At 42.8% G+C, this 19,818-nt stretch overlaps 1 protein-coding gene across 3 annotated transcripts in view; it reads right to left on the bottom strand.

Moving 5' to 3' along the window:
- Nfkb1 (nuclear factor kappa B subunit 1) overlaps nucleotides 1–19,818 on the bottom strand; it is a 112,037-nt gene that overhangs the window by 44,056 nt on the left and 48,163 nt on the right. The window lies entirely within an intron of this gene.

The following is a 19,818-nucleotide window of genomic DNA, read 5'->3' as shown; positions in this document are numbered from 1 at the left end:
GGACTGACACAGGGGTCCTTAAGTAAGCCCTCCTTACTAACCAACACTGCCTTTTCTCTGAAATCTTGTCACAATTTTTGGTGACAAAAACTAGGTATACCATGCATGACAGGGGATAGATGACTGGTGAAGAGAGATAAACAAGACGTATCCTAACTCCTTGCCATGTGATTAGGCCAGAAAGGTAATCCTGTTCAGGGACTTGGCTCTTAAGGCTGTTTTTAACAACTTAAGCCCATGGCTTGGCCCACAGTCACCTACTAGTACACTCAAGTAGTTTTCAGTAGTTTTCCCAGCCCTGGGCTCTGATACTTACACTGTATATGTTCTGGCCTTTGTAAGTTTCTTAAATAAAAAAGCAAACTTTCTGGCTGAAAATTCATAGGTTTCACATCTGGTTGTTTAGTGCTTCTTTCATAAAGTTAAGTTTTCCATGTAAAGTAATTATTTTAGTTGTGCATCTTTAACATAACAAGAACAGCAGTAAAAAGGAAATAAGTCTTGTCTGGTTGACTATCTGACTTCCATAACATAGATCCTTTTATCAGAAAGCCAAAACATGAAAATCACACCAATACAAAAGCTCAAAAGGCATCATTTCCCCCTTCTGGATTCTATTAAATCAGATCCTGCTGCAAATCCTGCCTGTTGCTGTAAACATTGTATGTCTGGAATACAATGTAAATGTTTCTGATGTACAGGTGAAGAGCCAGCATCTGCTGAAGCTTCTCCTGAAGACAAACAGCTCCCTCAGCCAGCTCACTTACAGTATCATCACCACTGACTGGGTCCAGACTCCACCCAGCCAAGGCACTGTAGAGTTTTTTTTCCTCAATATGGATTTTCCCCAATGTAACCTTTGACTGTCAGAGCTGAGAAGCTGATCACTGCTGGTGTTATTCCCCAGAGGGCACGGAGAGAGATACCACAGCCCTGAACAATGGTCTTCCCTCTGGTCAGCTAGGCAGCTGCCCTAGACTCCTCAAGGCCTCCCTGCCTGATGCATCGTTATCACAGATTATCTCTGAACCCATCCAAAAATCCATGAGTTCCTTTGGGCCTATAAACTTAATCCAGTTATGGTGTATTGGTATATGGAAGTGGATCTTTAGGAGGTAAAGCCAAATATACCCTAAGGGGCAACTGCTCATCCACAGAGCTGTGACTTATACAAAGAGGAAGGGATACTTCGGCCAGGATGGCCTGTCTTGTTATGTCATTTCCTGTCTTGTCCTGGATTGCAGTTCCCAGCAGATGTGGCTGCCCAACCTGAAGCTTCAGCCTTCAAACCAGGGGCCAAACAAACCTTATTCTGTGGAAATCACTTGTCAACGATTGCAACACAAAATGGACCTTGAGGGGCAAGGCCATGGACAGGACTGCCTTCCCATAGTTACAGAGCAAACTAATACAAAGCAAGATTCTGCACCAGCTTTAACCTTGACTATTCCAAAGCATGAACCACTTTCTTGGTTGCAGAACTCAGAACTCTCTCCGTTATTAAGATGAAGTGAATTCAGCAAGTAGTCTTTCCTAAATAGTCTTTGCCTATTTAAGTGTAGGGCAAGGAATAAAAAGTTCTGGTTTTGTTCCAAGGCTGACTGTTATTCCTACATGGCCCCTGAACTGCTGACACAAGCTCTGATGATCATATCTGAAACCCATCTCCTAACGATCAGCAGAGGAGCACCAACTTTTCTATATTACATTTTTATGAAATAAGAAGTTTGTAAAAAATATCAAGTATGTACAGGTCACAGTTTTTCTAGTGTTAATCTACATATGAATTCATTAAAATAACATACATGTAAGAATTTGTTTCAAATTATTAAGCAAATGATTAGTATAGCCTCAATTATCCATTGATTAGAATGAATTTAGGTTATTTCTAATTTGGGATATTATAAACAACTGTGATATATTATAATAATAAATGCTTCATTACAAAATTGTGAAACTGTTCCTATGAATAATTAAATGTAGAGCCTTATTTTCACTGTAACCAAGGAATTAAAACCTACCACAAAATTACTTTATATATATATATTTCCCTTACTGAAAACGATCTTTTCATACAATGTATTCTGATTACAGTTTCCAATCAATTATATTCTCTGATATCCTCCCCACCTCACCTCCCATCAGAATCCACTCCCTTTTTCTCTCTCTTAAAAGAAAAACAGGGGGAGATCCAAGATGGCTGCACCGGGAGGACACTGTGTCTGAGGAGCAGGACAGCAGTGTTGCCACAGTGACCAGGAGAATGAACTCTGGGACCTAAAACACCAGCAATTGTGATTCCCAGGTGAGAGGAAATCCTACATCGTAAAAATCAATCGGGACTGACCTCAGGTCACCCAGTCAATCCCTGGAAAAGGTCCTGGGGACCAGCAGACACACAGCCCGAGCACCAACTTGTAACTGACAGTGTGCACAGTGTGCAGTGGAGGAAGGCGCAAGGAAGTAAGCTTGGTGAAATCAGGCAGGCTTTCCACTTAAGCAGAAAGAATCCGTCCAGGAAGGACAGCCACTCTGGAATCTGAACCTTCCGATGCTACTGTGACAGGGCGGTTAGTCACTGGCACTGGCGGAAAGAGGTGGGAGGTGTGTTCAAAGAGCACTCTCTTGTTTTTCTTACTACTAACTTCACGGTTGAAGGGCGGCAAGAATGAGGAAGTGGGAAGACTCTGAGGTAAGGGACCTGAAAGGTTTGCCAATGACTAATGTGCTGCCTGATTCATCTGAGAGTCCAAGTCAGGATGGCATCATTTCGGTTTTTACACAGACCACAGAATGAAAACAGGGAGGTCCCTGGGCTTTCTGTACTTTCCAAGACACTGCCTGAGAGAGAGAGAGAAAAAAAAAGAAACCTGAAGTGTGGAGACAGCTGTATGGAACAGGCAAACCTAGACATGATTACTTGGGGAACCACTGTCCATGATGCCACAGTGTCCAAGAGGGATTTGCTACCAATTTAGAGATTTATTCCATGAAGACAATGAAAATATTAATTCCCGAAGAATAGTCTCTTAAAAATAAAGTCTACAGAGGACAGCTGTGTCTATTAGAAAGATCTTTCTGAGAGTAGAGTCTGGACATAGACTCTTAAATCCCTGGTAGGCTTTCAAGAAGACATGGTGCCGCCCTGCATGGTCACCTGATCAGAACAGTAAGAGCATGGAGTTCAGGGACAGGCTGGCTGGGAGGGACAGCTGTACACTGTGTGACCTTGCTTGCCTTACCTCCTCAGTGGGTCACTGATGCTCAAGGAGTTGTGGTGAGGAAGACAGACATGAAAGCTGACAGAGTCTTCACAGCAGAGGAGAGAACAAGCCTCAAGGGCTTCGTCAATACTGCCATAGACTCTTCCGCTCAGGAGGTCTTGAATAATATAGCTGCCAAAGAAGGTGTTTAAAACATCCATTTGAAGTGAGGGGCTGGAAAATACTCAGCCCTCCTCTCTTCCTAGGGAAAGTCTTTTTCTACATTGCTGTGTTTTGTTTTGTATAAATACATTTGTCTTCTGTCTTTCTTTTGCTGTGTTTCATTTCTCTAGAAAATACTATGTTATTCTAGTGGCAGCTGTCATTCTTGGGAACAATCAGACTTCCTTGTCCTCCCAGATAAAACATAAGACTCTTCTAGAAGTTCTGTGTCACAGGCCAGAGCTGCTTCTGAAGTAAAAAGTACAAGACATGGGCTCAGGTATGTGCCTCTTGGTCAACACATCCTTTGACCTCAAGTAGCCTTGACCTACTGTGGAAAAGCACATGCTGCTTCTTCAGTGGGTTAGAAGAGGTGAGCACTTTAAAACTTTCTCAGAATCAGGGTTTCTAAAGTTTTCTATGTGAATCTGGCTTTGGTAGAAAGTAGAAGCAGCATAAATATAAGACGTCACACACAAAATCATTCTTTCCTACTTAGATTTTTTTTTCATCCTCAGGGTTCTAACAGAACCTGGGACTGGCTCCATTTATGAACCCAACTTTGCGCTCTACTAAACAAAGCAGAAGGGCATGGTCAAGTTAAGAGCTCTCAAAGACAGACTCCAATTCCCCAGCTGTCAGGGAGTGACATCTCTCTGTGTGTCAGATTTCACACCTTTAAAATCAAATCAGTGGCACAGCACCACAGGACTGTTTTAAGATTAAGTGAGTTAATACTACACTTGGTCCTTGATGGTCTCAACAATCCCAGATATAAGCTCTCTTCCATCTAAGATTCTCCAGCTTATTCTGTGAACGCTCCTCAAGCCCCTTCTAAATGTTCCACACTGTAGAAGGTTGGGGAGCGCCTTGTTCTGCACCCTGCTTAGAACAAACCTGATCCCCCACTCTCACAGGAAGTAAACAGTGTTATAGGTACTAATCAAATAATTCCAGCAATACTAAAACCTAACTGGAGAACTCATCAAAAGGAATTTCTAATAGGGTTTCGACATGGTCAGGAAGTGAGAGAAAGCTTCCAGTGTAACTAACGGCAACTGAGCTTTGAAGGTAGAGCAGAGTGCAGTGAGAAAAGGGCAGGTGGAGGATGAGGCGGATTGGCAGGCACTCTTGACTGGTGGAGAGCATGCACAGTGCTCTCAGCCCGTCCCTGACTCCCCAGCCTTGCTCATCAACCCTGCACAGGAGTTCCTTCAGGAGCTCTGTCAATAGCCAGTGTCTCTCCTCTTTCCCACCAACAATGAGAACGGTATCGCTTCTTTAATGAGAGGATTTAAATCCAATCTTCCATGACATCTTCCTTACCACATTAGCCTATTAAGGCTCCACCCCCGTCCCTATGGATGACTGGATGGATGCAGGGCAGGAAAATGATAGGTAACTGGCGACTAAGGCTTAGCAGTGTCTGACTCCTCTTGCATGTTAATTTCCCAGAGTGAGCATGCATCTACTTTCATGTGTATATTCTACTTCTCTGGAAGGGAGAGAGCAATCCCCTCAATAGCCAGCAGAGGTACCCCATTCCACTGGGGAAAGACCCAAGACTGGGCAAGCTGAAGTGCACTGCCTAGTTCCGACTGCCGGTACCTTGGCGGTTCCCTGAACTCTAGCCTGCTACCTCCACACCCCGCCCCCAAGCCTATTCACGCTTCCACTGCGCCAGGTCACCACTTGGCCCACTTATGCTTCTCTGCTTAACACGCTTCAGTGTTCTGTGGCTCTGCTTTCCTTGTCTGAGCCGAGGTACATGGTGGTTACGGAGATGCCTACTTGCTGGCACTGCTGACGTGTGCTGTGAGAAAGGCCTCAGAGCCAGGTATGAGAAGAAGTAGCAAAAGTTCCCTTGTTTTCCTGAGAGTCTCTTCCACTTAAAAAAAAAAAAAAAAAAAAAAGCTACAGCTATCATCAAACCATGGCATTTACTCTTCTTTAAGCAAGTCACATTATAAAGTGAGAGTGAGGGAGGGAGAGAGAAAGAGAAAGACAGGGAAAGAGGGAAAGAGAAAGAAAGAGAGAGAGAGAGAGAGAGTAAAAGAACAAGAGAGAGGAGACAGGATTTTATTTTAATAATATATGGCTTCTCAAGGATGACAGGTAGTCAGTTTGCTGTTTTCTATTGTTTATGTGTGCAACCAGGAAGCAGAGATCACATCTAAATGAGATTATGGCCGCCTGCACAGAAAGTGCTCACTAAGCTGTTCTCTTCTCGCAAAGACAGAGGCTGCTGATCTAATGCAGGGTCAGATCCCAGCCTGCAGTCCCAGACGGCTAACTTCTGAGCCTTGTGCTTCATGTCTGCCCTGGGTGGCAGTCTGCTGTGGGTTCTGCACAGTGGCTGGCACCAAGGAGCCTTTTCTTTACTTGCCTCTTATCTATGGAGATCATCTGGGCTTTCTGATGACCCTGAGATAGGCAGGGTTGGCACTCATACTCCCACCTTGCAGATAAGAAGGCAAGTTTAGACAGACTGAGCAATAAGTGATGTAACCCGAGAGACAGCCAAGATGCAGAACACTGTGGGATTCATTCTCAGGGCACGGCGTACATGAAAACCTCTTCGAGTTCCTCGCTATTGGCGGCACACATGTTTCTCCAGCAGGTCCATGGATGCGCACTATTCCTGACACTCCCTACTAGAGCGATCAACAGCAAATGTAGCTCAAGAGTCAGGCTGGGACTACAACGGCAAACGACCACCCGGACAGGGCGATCTCACCCAGCGCAGGAGAATAACACCTCTATCGGCACACACCCTCAACCCATGTGCACCCCTGCACTGAAACTTTCATCTCACCGTACCTTCTCCCAGCGCTTCCTCTTTTCTTTTTGGTTTTAATTTTCAAATTTATCATGTAAGTCATAAATGTCTCAAGGGCAGGCCTCCCTCAGTACCTCACATGCAGGGAAGTCCTAAAGCTCTGAACATAATGACAAATCCTCACCTTTGTGTGGCTTTAATATCCATGATTGCAAAAGAATTTAGGAATGCAGCTTCTAATTTGCAGATGAATGGTGCTAGAAATATTCACTTAGGCCAGCCTTTTGCCACTTAGGTGCATTTTTAAAATAGAAAATGAAGTGTAAAATGGTGTTCTCTGGTGCCCTTTCTTCTTACTATACTATATGCTCAATTCTTTTGAAGAAATTAGAATATAAATAATATCAAGCTAGATCTTCAAAAGAAGCTCCAAATAAATACTTCTCTGCATCCCAGGGCTTCTCCAGGCTTCCTGCCTGGCTCCCTCAGCACCTGTTCTGAGGGGTTTTATTCAAGTCAGGTCATGCCAACCCTCATTCCTCTATTCAAAATTCCAAAAGTGAAAATGGTTGAAACTGAATGATTAGCACAGGGGACTCATTATATAATTCTGTGAATACATTATTACAATGTTCCACTTTAAAGAACACCAGTAAACAAAACATTTTAATGTCTCCCTAGTCTTAAAAGGCCTTTACAAGCAGCTGAGGAGGGCCCAGGGGCTGGGATGCTCTGTCTGTTTCCTTGTGGGCCTCGTTTCTGCCATTTCCAATGCAGCACAGCAGACTCTCTGTTCTGGAACCTGCCAGCTGAGCTCCCACCAGCGAGCTCGCGGACTCGTGCACTCTGCTGGCACACTGGCCCTGGGCGCCTGCCATCTTCTGTCTACTGCCAGGCTTTGCACAACTCCCTTCTCAGGCAAGTGCTCTCTCTCTGAGTCTTCCTCTTCCTAAACGCTTACCACCCCACCTGCTGATCCTCTCTGCGCTTCACTTTTAATCTGTACGTTAACAACCATTAAATATGCAAACATGTATTAATAATGTCCTACCTTCTCCGTTAGAATGGGAAAACTACAGGAATAGAAGCATTTCTTTCATTTGTCCTTTCTATTCCCCAGTGCCCAGAATAATTCCAGTTATATTATTGTTCCAATGTACAAAACTAACAATTAAGATTGAACTAAAATCTTATTAGTGAAGACAAATTACTAAAATACAATGAGTTGTAATAGGTGGGAAGAAATTAAAATTATTTATATTTTTGTTTTGCCTTTAGAGATGACTGGATCCTAATACAGCCCCTCAGCAAGCTGCTGGAGTTAGAATGTGTTATTACATACCAGAGTTCAACATTAGCTTAAGTGTGTGTCTAGCTCAGGACCATGGTTTTTTCACTACACCAGAACTGTTACGGAAAGCCCCATGAGGAAGGAGGCCCGGTAGCTGTGGAAACCTGACTCTCAGTCATCGGCACCAGAAAATCAAGTCAGGCAACAGCTCTCCTGCTGAAGTCAGGGAGCTCCTTTGCTTCCCTCTTGTCACTGTTTGCTCCTGGCCTGAGGCCTCCTCTCTCCTGAACCTGCCTCACATGTTTCCTGTCCACTTACCTTAGTTCCCTCAGACTTGCGGGGTCCACATTTTTGTTCCACCCCAATTTCTCAGCCTCACAACTCCTCACACTAGAACAATGGTTCTCGACCTGTGGTTAGACTGTCCTAAATATCAGATATTGACATTACGATTTATAACTGTAGCAAAACTATAATTGGGAAGTAGCAACAAGAACAATTTTATGATTGGGGAAAGGATCATCACAACATGAGCTACTGTCTTAAAAAGTCACAGTGTTAGGAGGTTGAAAACTGTGCTAGAGGATTCTTCTTGGTGGACAGGTGCAGCTCCCCCAAAGATCTCATCCTGACCTGATACAGGCTGTATCTCCTATCCCTTAAACTAGTGGACCCTCTCGCAGTAAGGAACAGGAGCTCGGGTCAGACACACTGGGCTGAATCCTAGACTGTCCAATAAAAGCTGGTATGAGCCCCGGAGAAAGTTAACTTTTGACTTCTTTCCATATGAAAAACTTGAACACAAAAACATAATCTCTGAGTTTTCACAAGAATTAAGAGGTGCTAATTTAAATTGCTTAGTACAGTTTGTGATGAAAAGCAATTCTCCTTTGTTTCTTCCTGAACTCACAGGTATCTGCCGCTGGGATTTCCTAGGATTTAATGAGAGGCCTCCACACGTAAATGCTTCCACGAATGGCTTTCTTTCTCCTTTCTGTCACTGAAACCCAAGACTTCTGTCACTAATTCATAGAACTTTTTCCAGAAACAACAATCTTGATTTTACCCTAATGTTTATTCTAGAGCCCCCTGACATAGTCTTCACCCCTACAAACAATCTCCATTACTGACATATTCCCCTTTCTTCCTTATTCTAACAACACCCTTTCTTGGTGATGATAACTACACAGGGTACCATTTACTCAAACACGACATCAGGTGCTACTGCTACTCCAAGAAAAAGGAACCATTTTTAAATTCAGTTTATGTTTTCTATAAGCTAGTGAGAAAGGTTCTTAAGAGACTACTCACACTTGCTTGAATGCCATTCTCTTTCTCTACACCAATTGTTCAAGAACAACTCTAGTTACCAAGCAGAACCTTCTATACAAACTGAAGCCTTCTGAAAATTAACTAATTCCACTAGTCTTCCAAACAAAGTGTTTGAAGGTCGTGACTGACCTCATGTTTCCACACCCACTGTCAGTCACTGATTGTTGACAATCCCTGAAGCACAGTCCCTCTTCAGACCTTCCTTCTCCCACATCTCTGGCTACTTGGCTAAGTTCCCCTTCCCAAGGCCCAGGCTCAACAAACACTGATCCTTGCTTTTTAGTCTCTGCTTTCTTTCTGATATTTACGCACTATGGGTTGAATTAGCTACTCTCCATGATACTAAAGTAAAATCTACTGGCCGGAGAGATGGATTATCTGCTCAGATTGCTCTTGCAGAGGATCTGAATTTGGTTCTTAGTAACCATGTTGGTTTGCAAGGGTTGCAATCACCTGTAATTCCAGTACCAATGTGATCTGATATCTCTGATCCCCTTGGGCACCTGTACTCATGCATATGCGCGCGCGCGCGCGCACACACACACACACACACACACACACACACACACACACCACTGATGAACATGTGTGACACTTCCAGGCTTGGCCATTCTTTCCCTTAGCAGGAAACCTTTCTGTTCTCAAAAGCTTTACCACTGAATATGCCCAAGGCTGAACTAATTACCTTCCTTCTGCCTCCTGTTAGAGCAACCCAACTGTCTCCTGTTAGAGCAATGGAACCAACACCTTCCTATCATGTCAGAGTGCTCTCTCTGCTTCTTGTATCGACACCCAATTTCAGTGCAAAGGCACTTCCCTGCCCCCTGTGCTCATCCCTTTCCTCCGTCCTCACTGCCTTATTTTAGCCTTCTCAGCTTAAACTCTCAAGTCTAACTCATGAGGAAACACAAAATTCCTCTAACTGCTGCCCCTAGGTCTTTCCATCCCAAGGCTCCTTTGCAGACAGTTACTAAGTTTATGCTCCTGAAGCACAAGGCTTAACAGTATATGTTACACCTGTATTAAAACTTCTTTGGCTATGGGTCTCAGCATCTGCTTGATATGCTGCTGGATAGAGTCTTTCAGAGGCCCTCTGTGGTAGGCTCCTGTCCTGTTCCCCGTTTTCTCCATCTTCCAGTGCCCAATCCATTTGCCTTTCTGAGTAAGGATTGATCATCTTACCCAGGGTCAAACTTTGGGCAGAGTGCATGGAATCTTATGAAAGAAGGGGGATATAGAATGCCCTGGAGGGGACAGGAGCGCCACAAGGAGAGCAACCGAACCAAAAAAATTTGGGCACAGGGGTCTTTTCTGAGACTGATACTCCATCCAAGGACAGCACATGGAGAGGGTCTAGAACTCCTGCACAGATGTAGCCCATGGCAGCTCAGTGTCCAAGTGGGTTTCCTAGTAAGGGGAACAGGGACTGTCTCTGATATAAACTCATGGGCTGGCTCTTTGATCACCTCTCCCTCAGGGGGGAGCAGCCTTACCAGGCCACAGAGGAAGACAATGCAGCCAGTCCTGATGAGACCTGATAGCCTAGAGTCAGATAGAAGGGGAGAAGGACCTCCCTTCTCAGTGGACTTGGAGAGGGGCATGGGAAAAAATGAGGAAGGGAGGGTGGGATTGGGAGGGAATGAAGGAGGGAGCTACATCTGGGATACAAAGTAAATAAACTGTAATTAATATAAAAAATAAAAAAGTCTATTGGCAGCCTATTTTCTTTAAAAAACAAAACAACAACAAAAAGAAAAAGAAAAAAAATGCAGCCTAACTTCTTCCACAACTTTTCGCTGTTTTTTCTCTCCAGTAATATTTCTGCTTGGTCCCTTTTAAGGACACTTTGCTGCTGCAGAATTACTCATTATTCCCATCAAACCTGTGAGATTTCTACTTGAACCTGTTGATCTTCCTACAGGTGCTGTTTTCTGTAGCTGGGACCGATGCTATCCACCTTTCTTTAAGATACAACCTCAATGCTGGACGGGGTCCCCCCATAACCACTCTGGGTGGCAGACTCCCATAAATCCATCCTACTCTAGAGCCGTAAGATATGTATGCTTTTCATTAAAAGACGGTTGTCTTGAGGCCATTCTTATACAGGCCATAACTGGCATAGAGTAGGAGGCATAGCACTCAAGAGGACCTCACTGCCTCTGAGATGTAGGACTAGCACCTTCTGAATACATTTTTTAAAAGATCTGAGGGACTGAATAAATCAGGAGGGAGTGAGGTCCCTGGGACCCTGACTAGGAGCTGCTGGAAGGGTCTCTGCTAGGCAGGCTGGTCTCATTAACCTGATTCTAGGGATCCGGAAAGGACTAGCAAACATGAGTCCACAAATCCAAAAAGCCTGTGAAGCTGTCCTATCTACTTGCTGGAAACTGAAATTAGGAACGCTAACTCCTCACTGAAATTTCTAAGAGGATTTTTTTTTTTTTTTTTTTGGAAACCATTGTATTCTCTTAGCCTATTCCACCTACAGACATAACTCACTGATGGAGAGTCTAGCAGCAGAAATATTCCTGCATCTTTAAGGCTCAGAGATTCAACTCTCAGAATTCAATCCTGGGAAACAACATCCTGACTGTCCTAGGGCCTGGCCAAAGTAGCCGTGGACACAATCCGGACAGGTTCTAAATAAAACACAAGTGAGGCTGGGCGGAGCATGCTCTTCTGTGCTACAGAATGCACCTCACCAGTTAACATCAGCAAATCCCACCAGGGCAGTACAGGAGGCAGGCTTCCCACATTCTAGAGGCCAATTCTCCCCAGAGACCACCCAAGCATCACAGTATTCCTTTATGTCTCTACGTCAAGAAAAAACGTCTAGGAGTACAAAGGTAGTTTGTACATAGTTTGTTTCCAACTGTGATTTCAGGTTTGGGGAAAAGAAAAGGGATGTTTATAAGAAGTCTGAATTGTCATTCTCAAACTACGGAATGCTAAGAAATTTCCATTATGGTATAAAGGGAGAATGATTCTGTCTATACCAAATGCATTTTGTGTTTTGTGTTAGGTAGATCTTATCAAAGCTTACCTTTTTCAAAAATATTTAACTTCTGCCCCTACACACACACACACACACACACACACACACACACTCACACACGAGTACAAAATTACAGGTAACTTTATTCTGTTTGGGGCAAAAGCTATAGATACATATATATGGATACATATATATGTATGTATATACATATATGTCAGTAAGACTTTGATCATAGGGGTGGCAGACAAAACAGGCAAACAAAGAGATATTTAGCTATTCTGAACAAAGTTTTAAAAGTGTGTATATACACACACACATACAAACTTTGTATACATACATATATATGTATAAGTATACAAACTATGTATATATAGTTTTTTTTTTTAAGGTCTGGCTTGGAGTCTACAAGTTTTCAGATAAGAACGTTTAGATTACCTTTAGTGTTCTATAGATGGTCAGTCCCTAGTTACTGCTATAATTTTGTTTGAATCAGTAACCACCTTTGTCTCCTAATACTTCTTTTCTAAAATTCCTAGTCCTAGCCCACAGCTAACATAGCTTCCAGCACTAAAATGCTAGGGGTCCCTAAACTATGTATTTAAGACATATAGGACAATGGTCAACAATCACAAATCCAAGACAAAAGAAAAAAAAAAAAGAGTTTGACATCACAGAATTGAGCCGGAAAAAACTCTATCAAATAAACTTAGCTTTAAAATTGTGAGCATTTAAAATACATTTAGCCACGATTACAAACTGAGAAAACATACAATCAACACTCAAATTACCTGTTGCAAGGGGGCCTCTGATAGCATGGAAAATCAAAATTTAGAGACAAAGAAAAAAATCTTTATGTTAGGCAATGACTTCAACTTTTTTCCATCAAGGCTGAGACTAGGTACTCAGCGTGTTTATTTTCAGTGGCTCTAGTGAAGGCCTTGTAGTGGGTATTTGGTACTGATAATAAAGGAACTATATTTTTCTGGGAATGCCAGCAAGGCCCTGATGATGGGGACGGGAGCAACAGGCAAAGAAAGAGATAATTAGCTATTTTAAACAAAATTTTAAAGCTTGGATAAACTTAAGAACTAAGCAGTGTAAAATGAATGTTAGGTTAAGTAAATCCAAAAGAAAAATTAAATCTCTGACCTGAAGCAGACATGATTCATATAAAATTTCTAACATAATCTTAAAATGACAGTTTAAAGTTTATTTTAATTTTTGTATGTAGTTGTTTTCCCTGAAGATATGTGTACCATATGTGTGCCTGGTGCTTGCAGAGGCCAGAAGAGGGTGTCAGATCTCCAGGAACTGGAGTTACAAGTGGTTGTGAGCTGCATGTGGGTGCTGGGAACGGAACCTGCGTCTTCTGCAAGAGCAGTGAAGAGCTCTTAGCCAATGAGCCATCTCTCTAGACTTCCTTTAAAATGATTTTGATCTTAAATTAATTTGGGGTTATTAGAAACATTTTTCTATTCTATGATGTCCAAATTTATTTGGGATTAGTATAATCAATTTATTTCTTCTAAGAGACAGATAATTACTCTATGGGTCTATATTTTTTAAAATTTTAAATTATGTGTATATATGTGACTATGTATGAATATGTGCATATGAGTACTGCTGCCCAAAGAAGCCAGAAGAGTCTGTTGGATGCCCTGGAGCTGGAGTTACAGGCAGTTGTGATGTACTTAGGTCTGAACCGGGGTCTTCTACAAAAGCAGTATGTGCTCTTAGCTGCTGAACCATATCTCTAGCCCTTGTTTGGGTGTTTTCACGTTTGGTAAACCAATTCTATCATCTCCCTAGAAGTGCACTGTGGAGAAGCAATCAGGTTTTAACTGACTGAAACAACTCATTCTGAATAGAATTTAATTTGGACCATGGTAAATTCAGCTGCTTACAAGGAACACTGAGCTACTCTGGGAAGAAGAAAAGCAGGAGGAAAGTCCACAAGACAAAGAGTGCTGCAGCTTTTCTCCTGCAATTTCCTGTGGAAATCCCCTGCTAAATGTGGAGAATTACAAGTGAGTGGACCTGGGAAATTTTGTCTTACTTCTTGGTGACACCTCACCAGTCATATTACGCCCCCAGATAGGAGCATGGCAAAAGAGAAATCACAACCTGAGTGTCAGACTGAGGTTAACCAAAGCAGCGTGCTGTCTGCATAACACGATGTACACAAAAGTCGGAAGGGGGAAACACCAAAATTTCTACTGATTTCTAGGAGAATGTCAGCAAGTCATTTGAAAAAATGGTATCGCTTTATACCTGGTCTTTCAAAACTGAACCAAACCAAACCCTTTCAAGTTGTGACAAATTGTTTGGCTTGTGTCTTGACATACAAGTGTAATAAATAAGTCATAGCCAGCAAGCCACTAGTATCTGTTTTTTTTTTTTTTTCTTATTTATCAGGAGATTACAACTTCCTTGTAACCAAGTCTTGATTAGCCCTTGAGTCATTAAGCAAAAATCTTTCTAAAGCCATATAAAAAAGGGAGCGAGAACTACAGCTTCCCCACCTGTAAAGCCAGGCTCTCTCGGCTTCCCTTTCCTTCTCAGTAGTCTTCCAGGTTAGTTTTGAGCGGCCACAGTGACAACAAACACACTCTGTCCTGTGGCAGCTGTGATTCCCATGAAGCCTGTGTCTTCTGGGACCTCAACTCATTGCTCCTTATTTCACCTTGTGCTGAGATCAGGGCACAGTTTATCTTTTCATATAATGGCTTTTCAAATACTTGAGGACAACCAAGGCCATCCTGTAAGGTATAAATATTCCCACAGGAGGAAGGCTTGAGTATAGCCACAAGATGATTTTGATCTGGAACCACTCACAGTTGATGTGTATGCTCTGCACACACTTCTGGTGTGATCTTTCCACAAGGTAGCCATGAGGCTATCACCTCTTGGGTCTTACAGACCATCTGCCATTCATGTTGCCTAGTGAGGAGTGACTTCTTTAGCAGCTACGGGCCTTGCTGGCGCATGCTGAGCGCATCACCCTGTTGCTGCTTCACCCCTCTGCCCTGTGCTTGGACTAATTCCTTAGTGTTCTGGATCTGTGTGTCTCTGTTTAACAGCAAGGCTTAAGAATTTGGCACTTTGCTCCAGCTTTCAAGATTAATTTGAATTTAAAGTGTTTGTTGTATATCACTTCTTGTCAAAAAACAGATGAGAACCTTACAGATGTTAAGGCTAAAACATATTGAAAAGGTTAGGAACAATCCCTGAGGCTGATCATTGGCTCTGTCTCTCCAGGATGACACCAGCAGCTTGGAGAGTCCATTAATCTCTGAAAAGCCAAGGCAGGCATCTCCAGGCTCTCTCTCTCATCTCACTATTCTGGAAGCCTGATCACAGAAGGCAGTGAGGCACATGCAGTGTGAAAAGCACTGTGAAAAGCACACCAGTCACTGGCATTCCATCATCAGAACTGAGGAATGACTATAGAGCTATAAGAGTGCTTTTGTGTACGGAGGACCTCTACCCACTTCAGGCACACACACATACACATATGCACCCCACTGCAGAGCATCCTCCAGTGATTCCCAGGAAACACAGCAATACCATCTCATATATGTCTGCTGCCTGGCTACTTTGTGACCCTGGGGCAGAGGAACAATCTTATTCGTGAGTGTAACCACAGAGCCAGCACCACGCCTAGCAAGAGTACTATATATGTGTGTATATAGTACTTCCTCATGAAGTGAGGAAGGCCAAGAGGGCTCCAAAACAGAAATGGGGCACCACAGGAGACAGTGTGAGTTTAGTGGATTCAGATTCCAGAAGAACCATTCTAGAATTCTGTTGCTCTGTCAAGACTCTGGTTAAAAGATAACAAAACAAACTGAGCTTACAATAATGTCTAACGGGTCCACTTTATCTCACACAAATGAAAGGTTATGTGAAGCTGATAAATACCACCATTCAAAAATAAACCAAAAGTAGTAGGAATAGGAACATTCTTAAAATTCAATATAAACAAAACAGTCTAGCTCTACAGCATAATGGTAATGTCGTTTCATAGAAAGAAAAATGTAACCCACGAAAACACTATTCTGCTTGATTAGTCACTGCTGAATTTTGGTTAAAGAAATGCAAAGAAAATGTCAACTCTATTTGTTACGTTGCTAGGGCTGATATTGGCATAATACCTCTTAAACCAGCCTATCACACTGTGTGTTTGGAAGTACTACAGGACCAACCAAACTGAGTAGGCATTTCTACTATTATTGCCAATGACAGTCTGCATTTTATTGGGGAAAGGAGATACAAACATGGGATGAGTGATGGGGGTGGGTAGAAGATGTAATGCTGGGTTACAATTAGAAGTGTGAAATTGGCTCTGAACTCAAGACTTAAAAAAAAAAAAGGTCAACGATCTAGCCTAATGGGATTCTAGAAAAAGCAACTCTGTTAAGAAGAATCAGGCTTCCTGGATAGATGAGTCACCTCAGGACAGGGCAGAGGACAGAGGATGAACCCAGACCGTGTCAGGAGTGCTACCATTAGGTTGGAGCCACGTCTACACGACATGAGAAAAGGCATGCAAGACTTCCCCGGTTTGGTGAGCAGCATGATTCCAACATCACAGTACATCAGGGCAGGAACGGTGCGCGGTGCCCAGGGTGACGCGAGAATTCAAGACTGTGCCCATCTGTTGTACTTAGGACCAAGCACACTTCAGAGCTCACGGATTTTCAATTTGGGGAGATTTGTATAAACTTTACAGTTTGGCCATTCCTGAAATTCTTAACTCCCACGTTATTTGAGACAGAATCTGTCTGTCTTTCTCGGTCTCTCTCTCTATCTCCTTCCAACCCCTACTGAATGCAAGGCTAGCTGGCCCATGAATTTACAGGAGTGTCCTGTGCCTACCTTCCATCTCTCTGTGGGTGTACAGGGATTACAGAACCTTACACAACTGTACTGTACACTACTTACAGTTAGGTGTACTGTGTTGCACCTAACTGTAATGTGGGTTCTGGGGATTTGAACTCAAATCTTCATGCTTGTATGAAAGTACTTTATCCCACTGAGCCATTTATTTTCCCCTGGCCCTTTCAAAGAATTTTTTTTATTTAGTTAGTATTTTTCACATTAGGAATATTTAAAATGTACTAAAATATTTTAAATGAGTGTAGAGAAGAAAAAAATACTTTGGAAAGTACAAAATGATAAATGCCAAATAACAAAAAATTGATAGAAACGGAAAACCACAAATTTGTAATCCTTGATTGAGAAAAGAATCACCCATGCATATGGCAACCATTAGGAGGCACATGGTGGTTTATTCCAGGGCTCAATGGGTGAGGTAGCCACAAGCAAGTAGATTCTCAGTAGTTTGAAGGTGTAGCCAGCAGGCTAGGTTATAAATGGGGCTCAAGAAGAGAAGAGGCAAGAATAATTCCGAGGCTCTTCAGTCTGAGAAACTGGGGCACATTTTCCAAGAATGGACAACTTCGACCAGGGAACGAAGAGTTCAGCTTTGAACACGGTAAGCTTTCCAGATATCCAAACGATAAAGGTGACCAAATAGCTGGACCTGAAGCCTGGATTTCAAAGAGGTCTAGGCTGGAGAAAGTGCATGTTCGTGTACATAAATCCAGGACAGGAAAAGTAGAAGGACAAGCTGGTTTTGGTCAAGTGTTCATCAACCCTGACGGAAAACTGGGATAATAATGCCTCCCTGGCAGAGCTGTATAAGATTTTGCAACAAGACACACAAAGAGCTCAGGAAAAGACTAACAGAAGTGGCACGTTTCTTCTCATGTTGATTACTTAATTGGGGTAACAAATGAGTACCCAAAGAACAAAAAGGAATTTAGTAAGACCTAGTTCTTGTCCTCAAGAAACAAGGTCTGGAGATGGAGCCGAGCACGTGAATCTGCATGAGGCACAGGAAGACAGACATGCAGGGGTGGCAGAGGGCCCATTAGAAACGGTTCGCAAGGCCTCACCCAAGTGAGCTGGTGAATGGGAGCAAACCAGGGCAGACTTTCCGAAGGGGTTATCACATTGAAAAATATATCATTAAACATGTAAGAAATAAATGATAAAACAAAGAATGAAAATGAAGCTATGACTAAAAGGTTCAGGCTTCAGGGCCACAAAAGAGGCTCATGGGTAAAAGCAGTTGCTGTGTATGCCTGGCAACTTGAATCTGATCCCTAGAACCCAGGCAAAAAGCCCTATTAGGTTGTGCACACTGATAATCCTAGCACACCTACAGAGAGAGGGGAGGCAGAGGCAGGAGGATCAGCCAGAAATGCAAGGACCAGCAAGTCTGGGGGATATGTCACAGCGAGAGCTGACCCTGGAGAGCTGCCCCCACCCCTGACCTCCATATTTATGAAAAGCAAATGTAATCACTGTGAATGGCCATGGTCAGTGGATGGTCTCACATCCTTGAGTACATGGATAGCCCAAATTGGACTTGGTGGGCCAAAAAATATATATAGAGAGAAAATAAAAATCAAAAAGAGAAAAAGAAAAGAAATTGGGAGACAGTGGGGAGGTGGGCCTGGGAGGAGTTAGGGGAAACGGTGTGGTGTGACTATGAACAAAATATATTTTAAGACTTCTCAAATAAAAATCTTATATTAAGAAAATGTTGAGCATGGTGGCACATGCATTTAATCTCAGCCTTTAGGAGGCAGAGGCAGAGGCAGGCAGACCTCTGAGAGTTCAAGTCCAACTTTATATGGTGAGTTCCTGGACAGCCAGGACTACATAGTAAGACCCAGCCCCAAAACAACAACAACAACAAGACATTCTTATATTTTTAAAATGGTATTTCTGGGCTAGAGAAATGGTTCAGTGTATTTTCACATTAGGAATATTTAAATATATTAAGCAATTGCTGCTCTTGTAGCAAACCTACAGCTGTTCATAACCAACTGTAAGTCCAGGTCCAGAGATTCCATTGCCCTCTTCTGGCCTTCTTGGGCACTGCATGCATACAGTGCACATACCTACATGTAGGCAAAAAACACTCATCCACATACAATAAAAATAAATATTAAAAAAGTGATCTCAATAAACAAATCATCCCAAAGCTACAAAGACCTCATGATCAGGAAGAAATGACTGTCAAGCAGAATTACTAAGGTTGGCCTCTGACAGAGGACAGACAGGGAGGTTGGGAAATAGCATGCCCCAAACAGCTAAGAGGAGCTGCCTGGCTGCCTGTGAGCAGCAGAAAGTCACACAACCTTCAGAGTAGACAGATATAAAATTCACTTTCAGAACACTTCCCTGGGCCAGACACTGCTCTTTACAACACTAATTCATTTAATGTTCCCAACAGCACTATGAGGTGTGGAGTTGTTCTTAGGCTGGTTTTATGGGGGCACAGAGAAGGCAGTCAGCCAGCTCTGGGCTACACAGGTACTAAGGGGACAGAGCTGGGTTTGAATCCGGCTTTGCAAGCTCTTTAGTTTGCTGTTAATCTGTGTAATCTCTCTTTTGGGGTGGTCTTTCTTTTGAGGGCGGAGGTGCTAAAGAATGTTTAACATTCAGTAAGTGAAAAACAAAGCAAGCAACGGACCTTTTACGGCTGATACATGTACTGATGATACTGCGCAGATGCGTCAGCGTCATACTTATGCGTACATGCATTTGGATGTGTAAGTACACACGTGCTGACAGGCACAGACAGACATGGGGAGCCTGGAAGCAGATGGGATGTCTTGGAGTACTCTCAACAAGCCTAACAGTGCTTCTCTCCAGGGAAAAAGGGAATCTTGTACAGAAGGGGAACTTACTTTTCACTACATATGTTTTTGTGTTTCTTGAAATTTTATTAAGTGTAAGTGATATCTGTAAATAAATAAACATTTTTTTGGTTTATTTTTAAGTTAAAGTTTCACACTGGGAGTGATGCCATTCTCAAGAGAAGAATGTTCTTCAAACAGTGTTCCTCCCACAGAAGAACTAGGCTTCAAGAATTTGAGGAATGGAGAGTTTAGGAACTTTAGGCTCACAGGATAGAATG

Source organism: Meriones unguiculatus, chromosome 10, assembly GCF_030254825.1.
Source record: "Meriones unguiculatus strain TT.TT164.6M chromosome 10, Bangor_MerUng_6.1, whole genome shotgun sequence".
NCBI lineage: Eukaryota > Metazoa > Chordata > Mammalia > Rodentia > Muridae > Meriones > Meriones unguiculatus.
The sequence above is the reverse complement of the archived record's forward strand: the minus strand, read 5'-3'. Positions and strand labels throughout refer to the sequence as shown.